General features: G+C 38.2%; 2 long non-coding RNA genes across 3 annotated transcripts; one reads left to right on the top strand and one right to left on the bottom strand.

The window, feature by feature from the left end:
* Nucleotides 1–355: 355 nt before the first annotated feature.
* Nucleotides 356–11,468, top strand: LOC109187001. The gene is made up of 3 exons (XR_002055206.1): nt 356–365; nt 1,433–1,437; nt 11,193–11,468. It is a non-coding gene; the product is annotated as an uncharacterized LOC109187001 (long non-coding RNA).
* Nucleotides 11,469–14,920: 3,452 nt separating this feature from the next.
* On the bottom strand, nt 14,921–16,781 carry LOC109187000. Of its 2 annotated transcripts, none has more exons than XR_002055204.1 (4): nt 16,678–16,781; nt 15,945–15,995; nt 15,680–15,855; nt 14,921–15,371 (listed from the first exon to the last, which is right to left on the bottom strand). It is a non-coding gene; the product is annotated as an uncharacterized LOC109187000 (long non-coding RNA). The 2 variants fall into 2 exon arrangements; XR_002055205.1 differs by having other exon boundaries at nt 16,735–16,778.
* Nucleotides 16,782–19,223: the final 2,442 nt, after the last annotated feature.

The following is a 19,223-nucleotide window of genomic DNA, read 5'->3' as shown; positions in this document are numbered from 1 at the left end:
GAAGCTTGGAAATCATTGCGGGGGTAACGAGTCCAAAGTAGTACGGTGATCCTATAGCGAAAGCATTCTACGGGGAAACTGTATAATTGTATGTTTATGTGTGCTGGGTTTTTGGGAACGATTAGGTTTAAAGGGCTAAGAGAGTGGGTTTCAAACCTGAGGACAAAGTGAATTTAGGAATTAGGATCAAAGTTGCCAAGGTTGCAACTTAGGGTGGGAGGTTGCCACCTTGTATGGAATCGTTAAAATAGGGGATCAAGAGTGTGGTTGAAGGGTAGAAAGGGTTTTGAAATAAGGAGGGGGCCGATTTTCCGAGGGAGGGAAGGGAATTCGGCTAGGATGGGTTAAGGGTTCTCGATCTTCAAGTGACTATTCTGGTTTGATGCTTTGATCATGATGTATTAACGAACTGATGATCCTTCTTCCTTGGTGTTGGCACTTGCTTGACTTTAAGATCCTTGTTAGACCTTGCTTCCCAGGCTAAGGTTTCATCCTTCTCCCCATCTTGAGGGAATCTCCCGTGATGATTTAACACTTACTTCTTTAATGCGTCCAAGGTCTTGACCATGTTTGGTCAACCAAGCCAATATCTTAGGGCGCACTTCCCAAATTCTTCCCAAAGTTTCTTGGGAGTCGGTAAACCTTGGGTTGATTTTCCCTTCTTATTGAATTTCATCTCCTCTTTAGTGAATGAAATTCTTAGTAAGACTTCATGTCTTCCCCGAGGTTCGACTAGTTGTGCCTTTTTGTGTTACTTTTAATGGTGAGGGTGTCCTTGCATGCTCTTTTTCTTTTTGAAGCGCAGTTGGTTACCTAACCTCGTTGTGGAATGACTCGGTGACTTTACGAGTCATCTCATTTCCTTATGGGTCCTTAATGACCCTTGAGATCTTGGCATAAATGTGCCTTTTTACTTTTTGCCTAGCACCATGGACTACGTAGTTCTTGATTCCATACAACTTGTAAGGAGTCCTCTGATTTGCTTGAACGATATCCATGGTTTGAAGGAGTCCTGGTCCATCCTTAGCATTTTGACTTTTAAGGTCTTTGTGAGTCCTTAGCACGAGTTCCCAACTCGCCTCCTTGGTTTGCACAATCCTTTATGCCAATCATCCCTAGTCGGTTGCATCGTAGAGTCCAACTTCAACCCCACGTGTAATGCAATTGGTTGTGCTTTTCCGATGGTGTGTTGCGTGTCAAGGTCTTTAACCGATGACACCATGTTTGGGCGACCCATGGTTCTTTACCCAAGACTCGCGTTCATCAATCGAGGCACACAAGTGCGCCATGAATCAATAAAGTGAGGGGTTAAGAAATCAGCACATTGTACCAGTGGGCGCGAGGTGGGCGGTCGTCCGCCTGCCAAGCTCCTGTTGGGGACTCGTCAAGGTCCCGTCAAGGTCCCGTTGAGGACCCGCGGGAAGGTGACTAGGAAGAGTGAATTCCTTCGGGGAAAATCCCAAGAATGAACAGATTCAAGTCCCGACAAGCCCCATGTCCATGTGCACAATAGAAGGGACTTGAATACATAGGGTGGCCCATCGTATAGTTTTATTGATCCTTAGGTACGAGTTTATAGATGAGTCAAGACTCTCGCATGTTCTTTTTGCTCAGTAGGTCGGGTCCGGTTTCCAATTAGCAACCTCGTCACCTTCACCGGGTGGTTGGTTATAAGCCAACTTTGTCTTTGCCTTGCTTGATAAATGATAAGCCTTCTTGGTTTTTCTTGGAGTTCGGCTTGTCGCTCGTTCTTTGTTCAGTCCTTTGGTGACCAAGTGCTTTGGTGATGCATTTCTCTTCCTTGGAATGCATTGATTGACTGCCTTTGACGTCGCATGCTGTTTTGGCGATTTTGTGTGTTACATGTACTTCTTACGGTATCATAAAACCATCAAGGTCCTTGTTCCCAGGTAAGACCCTTATCACCGGGAGACCCTAGTTGTATGATACTTTCCATGCGTCTGTTGCCTCTTCTTGTCATATCGAGTTCTTTTCGACAATTCGTGCTAACGATTGAGAAAAGACGTTGTTTATGTACTACTTTTCTTTCTTGCATTTAATTGGCGTTCCCGGTCTCCGGGCTGGGATAGTTGCGCCCATTCTTAACCAGTTCCGGAAGGGTTCGCTCATGCTGGAGGGAGCGGTCTCCCCCTTCCGTTACTCCTTCTTTCGGGTTTGTCCCTAAATTCCCTGTTTGGTAGAAGTTGGCTTTACTGGTGTAGGCTTCGTTGGGTGTGCGGGGTTTGCTTACAATTAGGGCCTTCTGGGTTTCGTAGTTGTGGTCTGTCACAGACTTCTTTATCTTGGTTGTCTCTGTAGGATCTAATTCAGGCGCGAAACGAGCCAGTTAGAGGGATTGTTTGTGGTATTCCCTGATGGTGGTCATCCCTTGTTTTAGGTGGAGGATTTTCCTCGTACATGATTGCCCTTACAGGTGCGGGGTGGAATCGTCCCCGTAGCTGTGCCCTTAGGCACTCCTAGTTGAACCCCTGGTTGTTGCCCATAAGTGGGTTCTTCGTGGATTTATCAAAGATCAGCCTCGTGTCTTGAGGTGAAATGAGGTTATCCCTACGTGGCGTTTCTCTGGGTATTCCACTAATCCCGAGGACTTTGTTGAAGGTTCGGGTTCATTCTTCGAGGAGTGTGGGATCCTTGACTGTCTTCTTGTTGGCGCCATGCTGCTGGTTTTCAGGGTCAATATTTATTGTATCGATGAGTTAGTGTGCTGCACCCTTACCTTTGTGTGGTAAGCGTAGGGGGAAGTTATTTTAAGTTTAGAGAGGGATAAGGTGAGGGGAGGTTACGTGTAGGTTTCACAATCTCACCGCGCGTCCTAAGATTCCCGAATCCTATGTTCCTAAGTACCTTGAGTTCAAGCCTATTGTCCTAAAGTCCGGTCTTAAGAGTCTTATCCTAGGGTCAAACTTATGCTCTGATACCAACTGTAACACCCCAGATTTTCGAGACATTTAAAACTTGTAGGATAAAGGTGAAATCTCATTAAATCCCAAAGCATAATACAAGAGTACGGGGTGCTATGCCACACCTGAGCTAGAGAAATCAGGTGCACAGGCTAACTAACTAATATCCTCAATAACGTAAATGCATAAGCATGGCACGCAGGCCGAAAGGGAAACTATCTACTTCTACGCTCCAAGTTCTAGCGCGCTCCAGTGACTTATTCTTCTGTGCCTGAAAGCCAAATATATCTGTTCAGCGAGAGATGCTGGTAATCCACTCCAACGCGTTGAGATACAATACATATAGATATATATATATAGATATACGAAAAGTCATTTTGAACATGAAGATATCTCCTACGAACTCTAGCTTTTGAAACAGGGATAGACTCAACAGATAGGGCTAAGCACAGACAGCAGTTATACCAAGCATATACAGTTTACAACAGGCAAGACAGATAAGATAAGCAAAATTAATAATCATAACCCAACATATACGATCCCCGGTACAAATCTCATAGTCTCATCCCCAAGATACTCATAACAACAACTCATCCGTACTTCATCACATAGCACACTTTGTTGGCGCCACAGGACCAATCGCATGCCCATACATGAGGGTCAGCGCATATAGCTCCGACACGGCCCCGCAGCACCCTGCCCCGTCTCACAGCACAGAGGGGTCGATCGCAACCGACCGATGAGCCGCAGCTCTATATAATATTTATATACCTGACCGGTCTTTACCAGCCTGGTTAACAGTTGGGATGGTTCTCAACCCATTCAACTGCCCGTATAGTGGACCTTTGTCCTATATAAAATATTTATATACCTGACCGGTCTCTACTAGCCTGGTTAACAGTTGGGATGGTTCTCAACCCATTCAACTGCCCGTATAGTGGATCTTAGTCCTATATAATATTTATATACCTGACCGGTCTCTACCAGCCTGGTTAACAGCCGGTATGGTTCTCAGCCCACCCGACTGCCTGTATAGCCCGATTGATCTCAACCAAGTCGGGGTAACATGCACACATAACACACAGCAAGCACATGCAACCCACATTAACACATTGGGAAGGGGGAGAAAACGTATAACAAAACCTATGCGTGATCCTTCACATACTAAGAATGGTCCTAAGGGGTTCATACTCCTTTCACCTAGGTCAGCGGGATACCAATTCAACTAGCATGCAACATATAAGACTCATACAACCTACGAACGGTACCCGAAACATCAAACTAGACATTGGCACGATAGACGGAGTCCGTTGGGACACCACGGGGGTCGGGGAAACATCAAACGGGGAAGTCGGGGTCCCAAGTGTTGGAATTTCCAGCGGGTAGCCGGTGGGTGGGGGGCCACCCGCCGGCTGCCCGCCGGTAAACACTGTTCCGGGCAGCAGGTCGCCGGCGGGCAGCTGCCCGCCCGCCGGCTGCCCGCTGCCGGAACTGCCCCTTTTTTACCGCGGGTAGGTGGCGGGTCCCCTACCCCCACCTACCCCCCACTGACTCATTAACTCCAAAAACACCCCGGGAACCTTCGTGGAACCCGAGACCATGCTTAGACACTTTCAAACGCAATTGATAACACACGTAGACGATTTAACGGATCAAAATCAAGAATCAAACGGTACATAACCTATCACGCTTTTCTAGACCTAATAAACACCCAATCATGCGAAATCCCACCCAATACACCCAGAATAATACCATACGAATTCCACGATATAACCTAGGGTTCTAATTATTTTTAATCCAACAAGAATACGACTCGTCTTCTAATTACAAGATTCGGTAAGAATATCACATAAGCATCAAGAACATCAACCTAGGGTTCTAATTACTTTTATATCCACAAGAATACGGTTCGTCTTCTAATTACAAGATAAATAACACTTAAGCATCAAGAACGCCATACAATTATCAAGAACACCATATAATCATCAAGAACTCCACATAATCGTTAAGAACACCATAGTTATCAAGAATCTCCCGATGTCAAGATCACCCATGGAATTATCCCATCAATCATCAATAATAACATCACAAATCATCAATACACAATAATATGGGTAAAACCTACGGGGGAATTCATAACTATGAAAATAGGTTTTGTTGAGACATGGGTTACCTCTTAGCCTTAATTAATTCCTTGGCTATGAAGGGTCTTTCTTTAAGCTTTCTTGCTTTCTTGATTTCTTCTAAGGGAATTCTTGGAGCTCTTTGGGAGGGTGAAACGTTATTGTGGTGGGGGGTTCTAGGTGCCTCTTAAGTCCCCTATTTATATATTTAGGAGTCCTAGCTAGGAACTAATATTATGGGCTTGCTAATTCTATTCCTTTTGGGACTAAGGATTGGGTTTAGGGATAAGGGTCCATGGTCCATAGTGGACCATATTAATTAATTAAAGGGAATCCTAATCGTAGTCTGAATAGTAAAAGGCATACTTCCTTTATTCCTAATAGATAACTAGGTCCAGGATTCCTAATTAGAATCTGAATAGTAAAGGGTTTACTTTCTTTATTCCTAATAGGCTTAAGACGCTAATTTAGGCAAGGGTCCACAGTTCATGGTGGACCTTATTAATTAATTAAGGGAAACCTAACCGAATTAAATCATATTATTATTAACGGGATTAATTAAATAATTAATCCGGGATTGAAGGCCGTAACACGGGGTGTTACATTGCATTTCTTGACCTTTGAAACCTTGCATTTCTTGATCTTTGAAACCTTGTTCCTTAATACCTTGCTATCTCTTATCACATCTTTAATCTGTTGCTATCTTTTGTTAAACCCGTCGTGCCCAAGCTTCGGGGACGAAGATTCTTGTTAGGGGGAGAGGATGTGACACCCCGTAAATCTAAATACTAATTGGGGATTAATTGAAGAATTAATCCAAGCTTTCTTTGGTAAACCATTTCTAAATCCTGAAATTTAATAGTCGAGGGACTAGAATTTGACTCGTCACTTAAGTCAATCAAGTGTACCTTGTGCTTTATGGTTTGTGCCTTTGTCCCTTTGTCTTTCCAACCTTAATAAGGGTAAAAGTGACATTTCACCCATGAATTGTTGTTCAAGCTATCCCTAGCAAGACATTTCATTCATTCCTCACTCAAAGACTAAGTCTCAAACACTCTAGCATCTCTCTAAAAGAAGCTTCGTCCCCGAAGCTTGGGTAAAACAAATTCAAAAAACGGCAACATGAAACAACAATGTGACAAGAGAATCAAGAACATCCTTTTTGACTCATAATTTCAAGATTTCAAAGGGACACAAAATGATCAAGAAGTCATAACATTACAAGGTTGAAAGAAATAGCCAACGAAGTTCTTTTAGCATAACGAACACTAAAACCAAACACAAACAGCCAACTTTCTAATCAACACCAAAGATCTAAACAACTAGCTCCTAGTACAACCCACAAAGCTAACTACTCAACAAAACTAGCAACAAGAAAGATCACACAAGGCAACAACAAACAACCAACGAGCTACACACCAAACGAGGAAAGGGAAACGAGATACCTGAGGTGACCACCATAGCCGACTCCAACTCCCACATAGCTTCCTCTACACCGTGATGTGACCACCAGACTTTTACCATCTTCACCGATTTCCTGCGGGTTTCCCGGGTTTTGTAATCCAAAATCCGAAGCGGTCTTTCTTCGTAAGACATGTCATTATCTAGAGGGATCACCTCCGGTGGTAGTACATGCGCCGGGTCATGTACATACTTCTTAAGCTGTGACAGGTGGAAAACATTGTGCACTCGCTGCAACTCCATAGGTAACGCTAGTCGATAAGCCAGACTCCCTATTCTTTCAAGAATCTCATAAGGTCCAATGAACCTAGGGCTTAGCTTGCCCTTCTTACCGAATCACATAACTCCCCGGGTGGGAGAGACCTTTAACCAAACCTTGTCACCAACCACAAACTCCACCTGTTTCTTTCCCAAATCGGCATATGATTTCTGACGATCCTGTGCCACTTTCATCTTTCCTTATATGAGTTTAACTTTCTCCACGGTGTCATGCAAGTATTGTGGACCTAACACCACTGGATTGACCATATTCTCCCAACACAACGGGCTGCGACACTTTTGACCGTAAAGGGCCTTGATAAACATTATTTTTATTGTAGTTTTTAATAATCTTTTTATAATTAATTTGTAAAAGATAATTAATTTTATATTTAATTTTATTTATTATTGCTATAAGTAGTTTTCATAAATATTGTTAATTTTTAGAGTTGTTTTTGTTATTAAGTTGATTTTGTTAATAAATTTGTTAGTCCAATAATTTCCTAACCCAATTTAATAAGTTTATTATCTATCATCATCATCATCATCATCATCATCACCACCACCACCACCACCACCACCACCACCACCACCACCACCACCACCACCATCATCATCATCATCATCATCATCATCATCATTATTAATTATTATTATTATTATTATTATTATTATTATTATTATTATTATTATTATTATTATTATTATTATTATTATTATCAGTAAATCACAGGAACTAACCGAACGAAAAAGGAGATCGCAAACTCAGCATCTTCTTCGGCCATTGACGAAGCTGCGATCCAGTAGAATCAACTCTGTGGTTGTCCCTAATTTCTGCGGCTATTTCTCCGACGAGTGTGGAGAAGCAGTGAGGCTGAATAGTATATAATGAGGGCGATAATGGAGAAGAATCAAGAAAATCACCCCGGACTGTTTTCGGTTCGGCGCCTGCGGTGGCTATGTTTCTGACCGGAACTTCCATTGGCAGACGGGAGTTGATTTGCAGCGACAAAAGTAATTCCTGAGAAGAGTCCAGTGTGCGAAATTCCCCCGGCAACGGCGTCAAAAATTGGTGGATAATTTTAATATAATGTCCCCGCAAGTGCACGAATCACTGTAGTAATATGGTGCAATAGCAAGGGTCGAACCCAAGAGGAATTGATAGTATGCAATTTATAATCTTAAAGTTAATTAACTTGATAATTTAACGTGCTAGAAACGAAAATCAATCGTACGAATCAATTCAAGTGCAAAACAATTAAAATCAATGCTTCAAAAGCTAAGAATTGAAAAATGCAGTATTAAAAGCAGTACTCACAATTCGGAATTTGGCAAAATAATGCGAAGAGAGACTATGAATTAAAGAGAAGGAAAAACTAAACAATTAAATAATAAATCAAGATAAAGCAATTAAATTAGAACTCATTCCAGACACATAAATTAGCAAAACATAATTGAAAAATGCAATTGGGTTTAACTAATAATTAGAAACAGCAATGACCGGTCTTAGCTTTTAGGATCTGAAGAAGTGAAACAATGTTTCTTAAGCATTATTGACAAAGAGCATTATTCATTGCTAATCACAATTAACAAGCATACTTAAGCTTGAAATTAAATGGAAAGAATAAACTTGAGTTTAACACGAAGTCTGAATCAAAAGTACTCAAGAACTTAAAAGAAAATAAATAATCGAAAACTGAGGAACAAAAAGAAATCGCATGCAACTTGAATCAACCACAAGTCCCTTTTAACCCTTTTTGGACTTGGCAAAAACACAATCAAAGCTACCAGCTAGGCGTTATAATTGATCATTGCAATTAACAACATACTTAATCTTTAAGCTCTGTAATAAGCAACATAAATAAAAAGTACTTAGCAACAAGCTTAATTCAACATAATTGTCATTAAAGAAAGTCCAATCTTCTTTGTAATTAACAAACACCAATTGAAAATCAGGAAGCAAGGCAATTAAGGAAAGGGGAAATAAATGTAAATATTAAATTCATAATGTGGAATGTGCAGAGATTTTGCCTGGAAAGATTTTGGGAGGAAATTTCCTAAAAGGAATTTGGGTGGAGGTTTGCCTAAGGGACTTGGGTGGAAGTTTGCCTAAGGGACTTGGGTGGAGGTTTGCCTAAGGGACTTGGGTGGAGATTTGCCTAAGGGACTTGGGAGGAGGTTTCCTAAGGGGCTAGTTCTGAGCTTAAGTTTTGGAGAAAACTTGCAGGAAAAGAAATAGCATTATAGGCACATGGGTTCTAGCTTGGAAAATTCTAGACTCATGAATGACTATAAATAAGGCAATATCCTTCATCAGATTATCCCATCCTTTCTCATCTCATTCGAAATATACAGAGAGTATAGCAAAAATTCTGTAGAGAAAAATAGAGAGTTATATTTGTAATTCCTATTGTATTATCCTTTTGCCAATACAGAAAAAATTCTTCTTCAATTTTCTTTGCTTTGTGTATGATTTATTTTAAATCTTACACTAGAATTTATTCTCAATATTTTCCAGTTCAAGTTGCTATTGTAAATTTGGTGTTGTGAACCAGTTTCGATCCTAACAAGTGGTATCAGAGCCTCAGGTTGGTTCATAGATATATCTTTTTGTATTGTTTATGTTAGAATAAATACTGGTAAATTCTCAAGGCCGGTATTATTCTATTATACGATACTATTTAGATATATTGTTAAGGATTTGAATCAAGAACACCACTTACAATGGCGGTAAAGTACGAGATTGAAAAGTTCAAAGGGAACAATTTCTCTTTGTGGAAAATGAGAATGAAAGCAGTTCTCAGGAAAGATAACTGCGTAGCAGCAATTGAAGAAAGACCGGCCGATTTCACTGACGATGCGAAGTGGACAGAAATGGATAGCAACGCTATTGCCAATCTGCACTTAGCATTTGCTGATGAAGTTTTGTCAAGTGTGGCGGAAAAAGGTACGGCAAAAGAGGTATGGGATACTCTCGTAAATTTGTATGAGGCCAAATCACTGCACAACAAGATCTTCTTGAAGAGGAAATTATACACTCTCAGGATGATGGAGACATCCTCAGTAACTGAGCACATCAACACTCTCAACACTCTATTTTCACAACTCTCGGCGTTGAGTTATAAAATAGAAGTGAATGAACGTGCTGAAATCTTACTCCAAAGTCTACCGGATTCATACGATCAACTCATCATCAATTTGGTCAACAAAAAGGAGGTACTTGTCTTTGATGATATTGCAGCTGCGGTTCTTGAAGAGGAAAGTCGGCGCAAAAACAAAGAAGACAAAGTTGGAATTTCACAACAATTCCAGGCGTTGACAGTGACGAGAGGAAGATCAACAGTGCCTAGCTCTAGTGGGAGTCACAATCGAGGTAGATCAAAGTCAAGGGATAAGAAGAATGTCAAGTGTTTTCACTGTGGCAAAAAGGGGCACTACGAGAGTGACTGTTGGCAGCTTAAGAAGGATGAGACCAAAGGCAAAAATCCCGAGACAGCAAATGCTCAGGGGTGTGTTGTGAGTACATCGGATGAATGCGAAGTTTTATTTGGTGAAGCAGCAACGATTGTTGAAGGCAGGAAAAGTCTAGCTGATGTCTAGCTAATGGACTCAGGAGCAACATGGCATATGACCTCACAGAAAGAATGGTTTCATGAATATGAACCTGTATCTGGAGGATCTGTGTTCATGGGAGATGACCATGCCTTAGAGATTGCTGGCTTAGGTACTATTAAACTAAAAATGTTTGATGGTACGGTTCGCACTATCCAAGAGGTACGACACGTGAAGGGCCTGAAGAAAAATCTATTGCCTCTAGGACAATTAGATAGCCGTGAATGTAAAATTCACATTCAGGATGGGATCATCAAAGTAATCAAGGGCGCGCTTGTTGTGATGAAAGCTGAGAAGATAGCTGCAAATCTATACATGCTTAAAGGAGAAACACAACTATAAGGAGAAGCAGCATTTGCAGCAGATAATCTTATAGAGGAATCAACGATGTTGTGGCATCAAAAACTTGGCCACATGTCGGAACGAGGTCTAAAGATTCTTGCTGATCAACATCTTCTTCCGGGGCTAACAAAGGTATCATTACCCTTTTGTGAGCATTGTGTTACAAGTAAGCAGTATAGATTGAAGTTCGAGAGCTCTAAAGCAAGGAGCAAGGCTATCTTGGAGTTGATCCACTCTGATGTTTGGCAAGCACCAGTTATATCCCCGGGAGGTGCAAAATATTTTGTATCTTTCATCGACGACTACTCGAGGAGATGTTAGGTGTATCCAATCAAACAGAAGGCGGATGTATTTGAAGTTTTCAAATTCTTCAAAGCGCGTGTGGAACTTGAATCCGAGAAACGGATCTAGTGTTTGAGGTCGGACAATGGAGGAGAATATACTAGTGATGAATTTGGTAAATTCTGTTTGCAAGAAGGTATCAAACGACAGTTCACAGTGGCGTATACTCCACAACAAAATGGAGTGGCAGAGCGGATGAACAGAACCTTGTTGGAAAGAACAAGAGCAATGTTGAGGACTGCAAATTTGGCAAATTCATTTTGGGCTGAAGTAGTCAAGACCGCCTGTTATGTGATCAATCGGTCACCATCAACCGCAATTGATCTGAAAACGCCAATGGAAATGTGGACGGGTAAGCCATCTAGATATTCTCACTTACATACATTTGGGAGTCCGACATATGTGATATACAACGCCCAAGAAACATCAAAACTTGATCCAAAATCAAGAAGATGTGTTTTCTTGGGGTATGCTGATGGTGTGAAGGGGTATCGCCTGTGGGATCCCACTACCCACAAGGTTATCATCAGCAGGGATGTTCTAATTGTAGAAGACAAGGTACAAGAAATGGAAAACACTGGGAAGGAGAAACCAGTGACAACTACAGTACAAGTTGAGGGAAGGAAGGAAGAAGAAATTCCAGTTTCCCCTGAGTGTGCTGTGTATGACTTGTATCTTGAGCAGTTGGATGTGAAAACTGCATCACTACATGGAGAACTTGAAGAAGAAATTTGTATGCTCCAACCGGGAGGTTTTGAAGAAAGAAAAGGGAACTTGGTTTGCAGGTTGACCAAATCTCTATACGGTCTCAAACAGGCGCCGAGATGTTGGTATAAGAGATTTGATTCATTCATTCTGAGCCTTGGATACAACAGGTTTAATTCTGATCCTTGCGCATATTGCAAGAGATTTGATGATAATCAGTTTATCATCTTGCTGTTGTATGTTGACGACATGTTGGTAGTAGGCCCCAATAATGACCGTATCACGGAGATGAAGGCTCAACTTGCTAGGGAATTTGAAATGAAGGACTTGGGACCAGCAAACAAAATTCTAGGGATGCAAATTCACCGAGATAGAAATAATAGGAAGATTTGGCTTTCTCAGCAAAATTATCTGAAGAAAATCTTGCGGCGCTTCAACATGCAAGATTGTAAGCCAATTTCTACCCCTCTTTCTATTAATTTCAAGTTATCCTCAAGTACGAGTCCTAGCAACGAAGCAGAGAGGATGGAGATGTGTCGAGTACCGTATGCATCAGCAGTGGGGAGTTTAATGTTTGCTATGATCTGCACTAGACTAGACATTGCATAGGCAGTGGGAGCGGTCAGTCGATACATGGCGAATCCTGGTAGAGAGCATTGGAGTGCTATGAAGAGGATCCTTAGATATATTAAGGGTACCTCAGAGATTGCATTGTGTTATGGAGGATCAGACTTCGTCATTAAAGGCTATGTTGATTCAGATTATGCAGGTAATCTTGATTGTAGTAAATCCACCATGGGTTATGTGTTTACTCTTGCTGGCGGAGCAGTAAGCTGGGTCTCGAAGTTGCAGTCGGTTGTTGCAACTTCAACGACGGAAGCAGAATATATTGCGGCTACTCAAGCTAGTAAAGAGGCAATATGGTTGCAAATGTTATTGGAGGAGCTCGGGCACAAATTAGAGAAAATGACTCTATTTTGTGACAGTCAGAGCGCTTTGTACCTGACAAAGAATCCAACATTTCATTCCAAGACGAAACACATACGAGTTCAGTATCACTTTGTTCGTGAGAAGGTGGAAGAAGGAAGTGTGGATATACAGAAAATCCATACTAAAGATAACCTAGCAGATATATTAACAAAGCCTGTTACCAACGATAAATTCGTATGGTGTAGATCCTCAATTGGCCTAACAGGAATGCAAGCAGCAGGGGATTGGCAAAAAGGATGAAGACCCACATTATGAATTTAAGTGGGAGATTTGTAAATATTAAATTCATAATGTGGAATGTGCAGAGATTTTGCCTGGAAAGATTTTGGGAGCAGATTTCCTAAAAGGAATTTGGGTGGAGGTTTGCCTAAGGGACTTGGGTGGAAGTTTGCCTAAGGGACTTGGGTGGAAGTTTGCCTAAGGGACTTGGGTGGAAGTTTTCCTAAGGGGCTTGAGTGGAGATTTGCCTAAGGGACTTGGGAGGAGGTTTCCTAAGGGGCTAGTTCTGTGCTTAAGTTTTGGAGAAAACTTGCAGGGAAAGAAATAGCATTATAGGCACATGGGTTCTAGCTTGGAAAATTCTAGACTCATGAATGAGTATAAATAAGGCAACATCCTTCATCAGATTATCCCATCCCATCCTTTCTCATCTCATTGAGAATATATAGAGAGTATAACAAAAATTCTGTAGAGAAAAATAGAAAGTTATATTTGTAATTCCTATTGTATTATCCTTTTGCCAATACAGAAAAAATTCTTCTTCAATTTTCTTTGCTTTGTGTATGATTTATTTTAAATCTTACACTAGAATTTATTCTCAATATTTTCCAGTTCAAGTTGCTATTGTAAATTTGGTGTTGTGAACCAGTTTCGATTCAAACAATAAATCCAGAAGCTGCCAAGATGAAACAACCTCACTATTCCCTAGGTAGACAACTCCAAATTGCAAATCTTAATCTCATAAAAATAAAATAACAGGAGCCAATGAATTCTGGAACCTGGATATTGCAAAATGCTAAAATTAATTGATGCTGCCGAAACCAATTTACGATGCACAGGACCGCCGACTGGACACTCGCTGTCGCTGCCGAACAAGAAACCGAAAGGGTCGCAGAAGACTAAGTTCCGTGAGCAGAAATTATAGCCGACCGGAAATCTCCGAACGGATTTTTTGATATAGAGTTTGATGTAAGATTGGTTATATATTTCGGTGAAAAAATGATGATCCCCTCTCTTCGATTTTGCCCCCTTTTATACTGTTCCGGACCTTCGATTCTTTCACGAGATTTCACTCCAAGTTGTGGTACGAGCTTCCGCAGAATGCTATGAATCACTACAAGAAAAATCACGATTCGCGACGGAAAAATTCCGTCGCGAAAACGCAAAATTCCGTCGCAAATCACATTTTGCGACGGAATTTTACATTTTCGTGACGGAATTCATTCCGTAGTGTCAAGGTTTGTCGTATTTCATTTTGCGACGAAAATAATCCGTCGCGAGCAGTGGCGACGGAAAATGGTGACGGAATTTTCCGTCGCAACGTCGGCGACGGAAATCATTCTGTCGCGAGTTCGTTACGGTTTTGCCAACGGAAATGCTTCTTTCTGTCGCCAACGAGTGAAAAAATATTCCGTCACGCAACTCATATTCCGTTGCAAATTTCTGTCATGAAATATAACGACGGAAATAATTATAGTCGTGATTCTGTCGCTAATCTTGTGGTTGCAAATTTTGTATTCCGTCACAAAATTCCGTCGTAAAAAAAAAAAAACGGAACAAATTGTCGTCGCGATCCCGTAGTTAACCTTTCCATTTCCGTTGCGAATTTCATCTTCCATCACAAGATTCCATCGTAAAATTTGTCATCCGTCACAAAATTTCGTCGTAAAATAATAACAAAACTAGTTATTGTTGTGATCCCATCGCGTTTTAGGCGACATAATATTTATGTCACCAATTTTGTCGCCATAATAATAATAAATTACATTTCGTCATAATTCTACTAAATAATTATTTTTTAATATTTTTTTTAAAATTCTAATATTAGTATTTAAAACATTAGTATGCAATCACATTTGTAAACAAAAACACTATTAAAACTAAAATAAAATATAATTTGTAATATAATAGTAATACTTCATAGTTCAACCAATTGAGGATGTTGTACTTAATACCAAATTCGTGCCTAAACAAGAATATAATAATCCATTAAAAATATAAATATCAAGTTTAATCCCGTTACGATGAGGGTGATGATGAAGTGTCAGCTCTTTCACTCTCAAGAGCATCTAATCTTTAATGCATAAGCATAGAAGTCTTCAAAATTTCAATCAAATCTTGTATCTTTGTAGAATTAGCACGGTCTGATGGCTGCAATGTTGAATGTTGATGTAATATTATCTGACTAGTCGCGGGCACGCGCTTTGTGCGAAACGCCAACTCCAAGCATGCTGTTTTTTTTTTAAAGGCCAAGCATGCTGTTAATCTTCAAAACTATTGCTTGGGGGTGGAAATCATCAAGTAAAGACTATATTATTTGATCTTCTTCTTCAAGTCTTGACCCTAGGTAAAGGAGCATGAGAAGAGCTTGCTGGGGGATTGGAAGAATATTCAGATTCTGGCCAGATATATACACATGTAGGTAAGTATATATATATTTATGTTGTCATTACCCAGGCACACGGATGATGACAACAAAAGAAAAGACAATAAAGCGAATATACTTCTTGTTCGAAGAAAATGAGCTTCTCTATTGACTATTCTTGAAATATTATTATTTTAATGCTAAAGACATAGCACAAAAGGCAACTAATTCAAAATACAGAGTAATATATTAACATGCCAACAACCAATTAATGCATAAGAAACTTCACCAAATGATGAGATAATCAGAGTCACCATATTTATGTAATAAACTGCATGTACCTGCTCCATTTATGTAGGACCATCGTTTTGTTCAGTGAGACTATCTCTCTGCTCACTATTATAGCTTGATTCTCACCATCTGGAACCATTTTATCTTCTTTAGCATCATCCTTCTTGGAGCTAGTATCATCATCACCAATGATGAGATATGTGGGAAGCTGGCCAGACTTTAAAGCCTACAAAAGTTTTAAATAATTAGTAACTTGTCTAAACTGTAGATAGCACAAGGCTTAAAATAAGAGATAAAAACAAAAATCTTTCACACCTACTCAAGCCTTGCAACCTCTTCAAGAGTTTGTGAATTTACAATGGCAGCCTGCATATAAAGTGTTTACCAAACCAGTTGAATATCATGTCAATGAGAAAGGATAGAAGAATGACTGGCTGCAAATTATTTTTAAAACTACAGAGTATTAAGATAGAAGATGTCCTCTCTTTTTTTCTTTTTTTTTTTCTTTTTCCCTTTTTTGGGAAAGGATTGGTGCAATAAATAGTGTTGGAAAATGAACATCATACACCACTAACACACACATAGCATAGTAAGGAACATGAGATGCAAATAGATTATTGCATTAAAAGACATCGGTGCATGGACTCAAATGAACATCCACCGAAGTTTAATATGCTCACTAAATCCAAACACCTTTTCAGATGATTTAAGGAAAGAAAAAGGCACTAATAGAATGCCCAAGGGCAAAAATAAAATGCCCAAGGTGATCAACTCATCACACAAACACATCAACAATAGCAAAAAAAAAAAAAAAAATTCAATGGCTACACAATCTCATTTTGATAATTTCACCAAACACTATGATATCAATTAAATCAATTAAAGAAAATAATTAAAATATCCACCAAACACTATGATATCAATTAAAGAAAATAATGAAAATAATGAAATTATGAAATTACGATCAAGAATAATTTCATAATTTCATAATTTCAATAAATTAGGATCAAGAATAATGAAATTAAAGAAACTATGGATCAAGAAATACATAGGTGCTTCGTCGTCGGCAGGGGAGGACGGCGACAAGGGAGGACTTCTGCTTCACCTTCTGGTAGTTACGTCGACGGCAGGGGCAGAACTGGAGACGACAGCGGCGGCAGGGGAGGACAGGAGACGACGGCGTTGGCTTCAACATCGTCGACGTTAAGGGAATCGGCTTTGGAGGAGAGCAGCGGCGACGGCTTTGGAGAGATGTGGCGTTTACGGCAGGTTAGAAGACTAGGGATTTTAGGGCAATTTAAGATTTAGTATTTTAGGAATAGGAATTTTTAGTTTAAATTTAAATTTTTAATTGTTAAAGGGTTAATTTTGTTAAATTACAATGTTATATATATATATATATATATATATATATATTAATTATAAAAAATTACGTCATTTTTAATTAATGATTACAATAAATATACTTTCTTAACAATTGAAAATTTTAATTTTTCAGTTATTAGTGAAAAATTGTTAAACGATCGAACCGAAGAATCCAATTAATAAATAAATTTTTTTTAAAAATCATTTCAATTCGGTCAATTGTTAAAATTTTTAATTATTGATAGTTTGGTTATAAAGTATTGGTTAACTGAATTAACAGATCAGTTAAGTTTATTGTTAGTGAGTGTGTATATATATATATATATATATATATATATATATATATATATATATATATATATAAAACACCAAATCTAACACGAAAGTTAAAATAAGTAAATGTTTAGCACAATTGTTAAATATTAAATAATAAATATAAAATAAAAATAATTATTTTTGATATAATCAAAAGGAGCATTTAAATCTTCAAGTAAAAGTAATCGTAAAGATTAATATTGTTGTAGATAGTTATAATCGATAATAAAAATGATATCCTAACAATTTTTATATTAAAATAAATTAAATTTAAAATTCAATATTGACTAAAAAGTAAAACTTAACTTAATTTTTTTAAAAGTGAAATTTATTATACAACTCAGAAGTATGTGTCATTTATATAAAGTACAATGGTACTTACCTCATTAATTACCTAGAAACAGGATCGTTCCAATCAAAGTAGGGGTCTTGTGCGAAATCTTAATTCGGACCATCTTTCAAGTAATTCAAATATATATATATATATATATATATATATATATATATATATAGTTATTAAAAAAAGTTATTTCATTTAACGGTTTTTCCATTTATCTATTTCTCCAGTTTTCTTTCTCTATTCTTCCAGTTTTTCATTTCTCTAGTTTCTAATTTTCATTCCATATTACTCTAGTTTTTCATTTTTCTAATTGTTTGATTTCATTAAATACAATCATCCAATATAGCATTTGTACATTTCTATAACAAAGATAATAACAACAAAAACGAACAACAACGAACAACAACAACAACAATAATAATAATAATAATAATAATAATAATAGTAATAATAACAAATAAATAAATAATAACAATAACAACAACAAATTTGTGTGCATAAGGGGGATGAAAAAGGAAATAGGAAAATAATAATAATAATAAAAGATAATAATAATATAGTTTTTGTACATTTTTACAGCAAAGATAATAATAGTAGTAGTAGTAGTAGTAGTAGTAGTAGTAATAATAATAATAATAATAATAATAATAATAATAATAATAATAATAATAATAGTAATAATAGTAATAGTAATAATAATAGTAATAGTAATAGTAATAGTAATAATAGTAATAATAGTAATAATAGTAATAATAATAGTAATAAAAGTAACAATAACAATAACAATAACAATAACAATAACAATAACAATAATAATAATAATAATAATAATAATAATAATAATAATAATAATAATAATAATAATAATAATAATAATAATAAAGGGAAATGAGAGGGAAAAGGGAAATGAGAGGGAAAATGGAAAATGCGTGGGAGGAGGGAAAGTGAAAATAAGCGAAATGGGATGGTGTGTGATATGCCATTTCTCTATTTAAAAAAGTTAGTTTTCAACTTCTCCAAAATCTTTAAGAAAAGTGGAGAATGGAAATGAAATAGAGATTTGGAAGAATGCATTTAGTAAACAGGTTTTTCACTTTTCATTAAAAATTCGACCATTAAAAAGTTATAAATTTTACTTTAAAAATTATATACTCTCGCGACGGAAAGAACGATCGTTGCAAGTTCCATCGCCAAACTCAAACGTGATATTTATTTTTGCGCCAAACGTCGCAACAGAATTAATTTCCGTTGCCGATTCTATCGCATAGCGCGACAGACATATAGGGCGTCGCATTTCTGTCGCTAATGTGTAACATATTGGCGAAGAAATTGATTATGCATGTCGTTGCATTCTGTAGCTAAAATAAACTTTAGTTTAAAAACTTAAATATTTTAGTGACAAAAAGAACTACCGTCGTAAGTACCGTCGCAAACCTCAAACGTCAAATCTATCTTTGCGCCAAACATCTCAACAGAATTAATTTCTGTTGTTGATTCCATCGCCATCGCGCGACAGACATATAGGGCGTCGCATTTTCTGTCGCCAATGTGTCAACATATTTGCGATGGAATTG

Source organism: Ipomoea nil, unplaced genomic scaffold (assembly GCF_001879475.1).
Source record: "Ipomoea nil cultivar Tokyo-kokei standard unplaced genomic scaffold, Asagao_1.1 scaffold1416, whole genome shotgun sequence".
Lineage (NCBI taxonomy): Eukaryota > Viridiplantae > Streptophyta > Magnoliopsida > Solanales > Convolvulaceae > Ipomoea > Ipomoea nil.
Note: the sequence above shows the minus strand (reverse complement) of the source record. Positions and strands in the feature narration are given on the sequence as shown.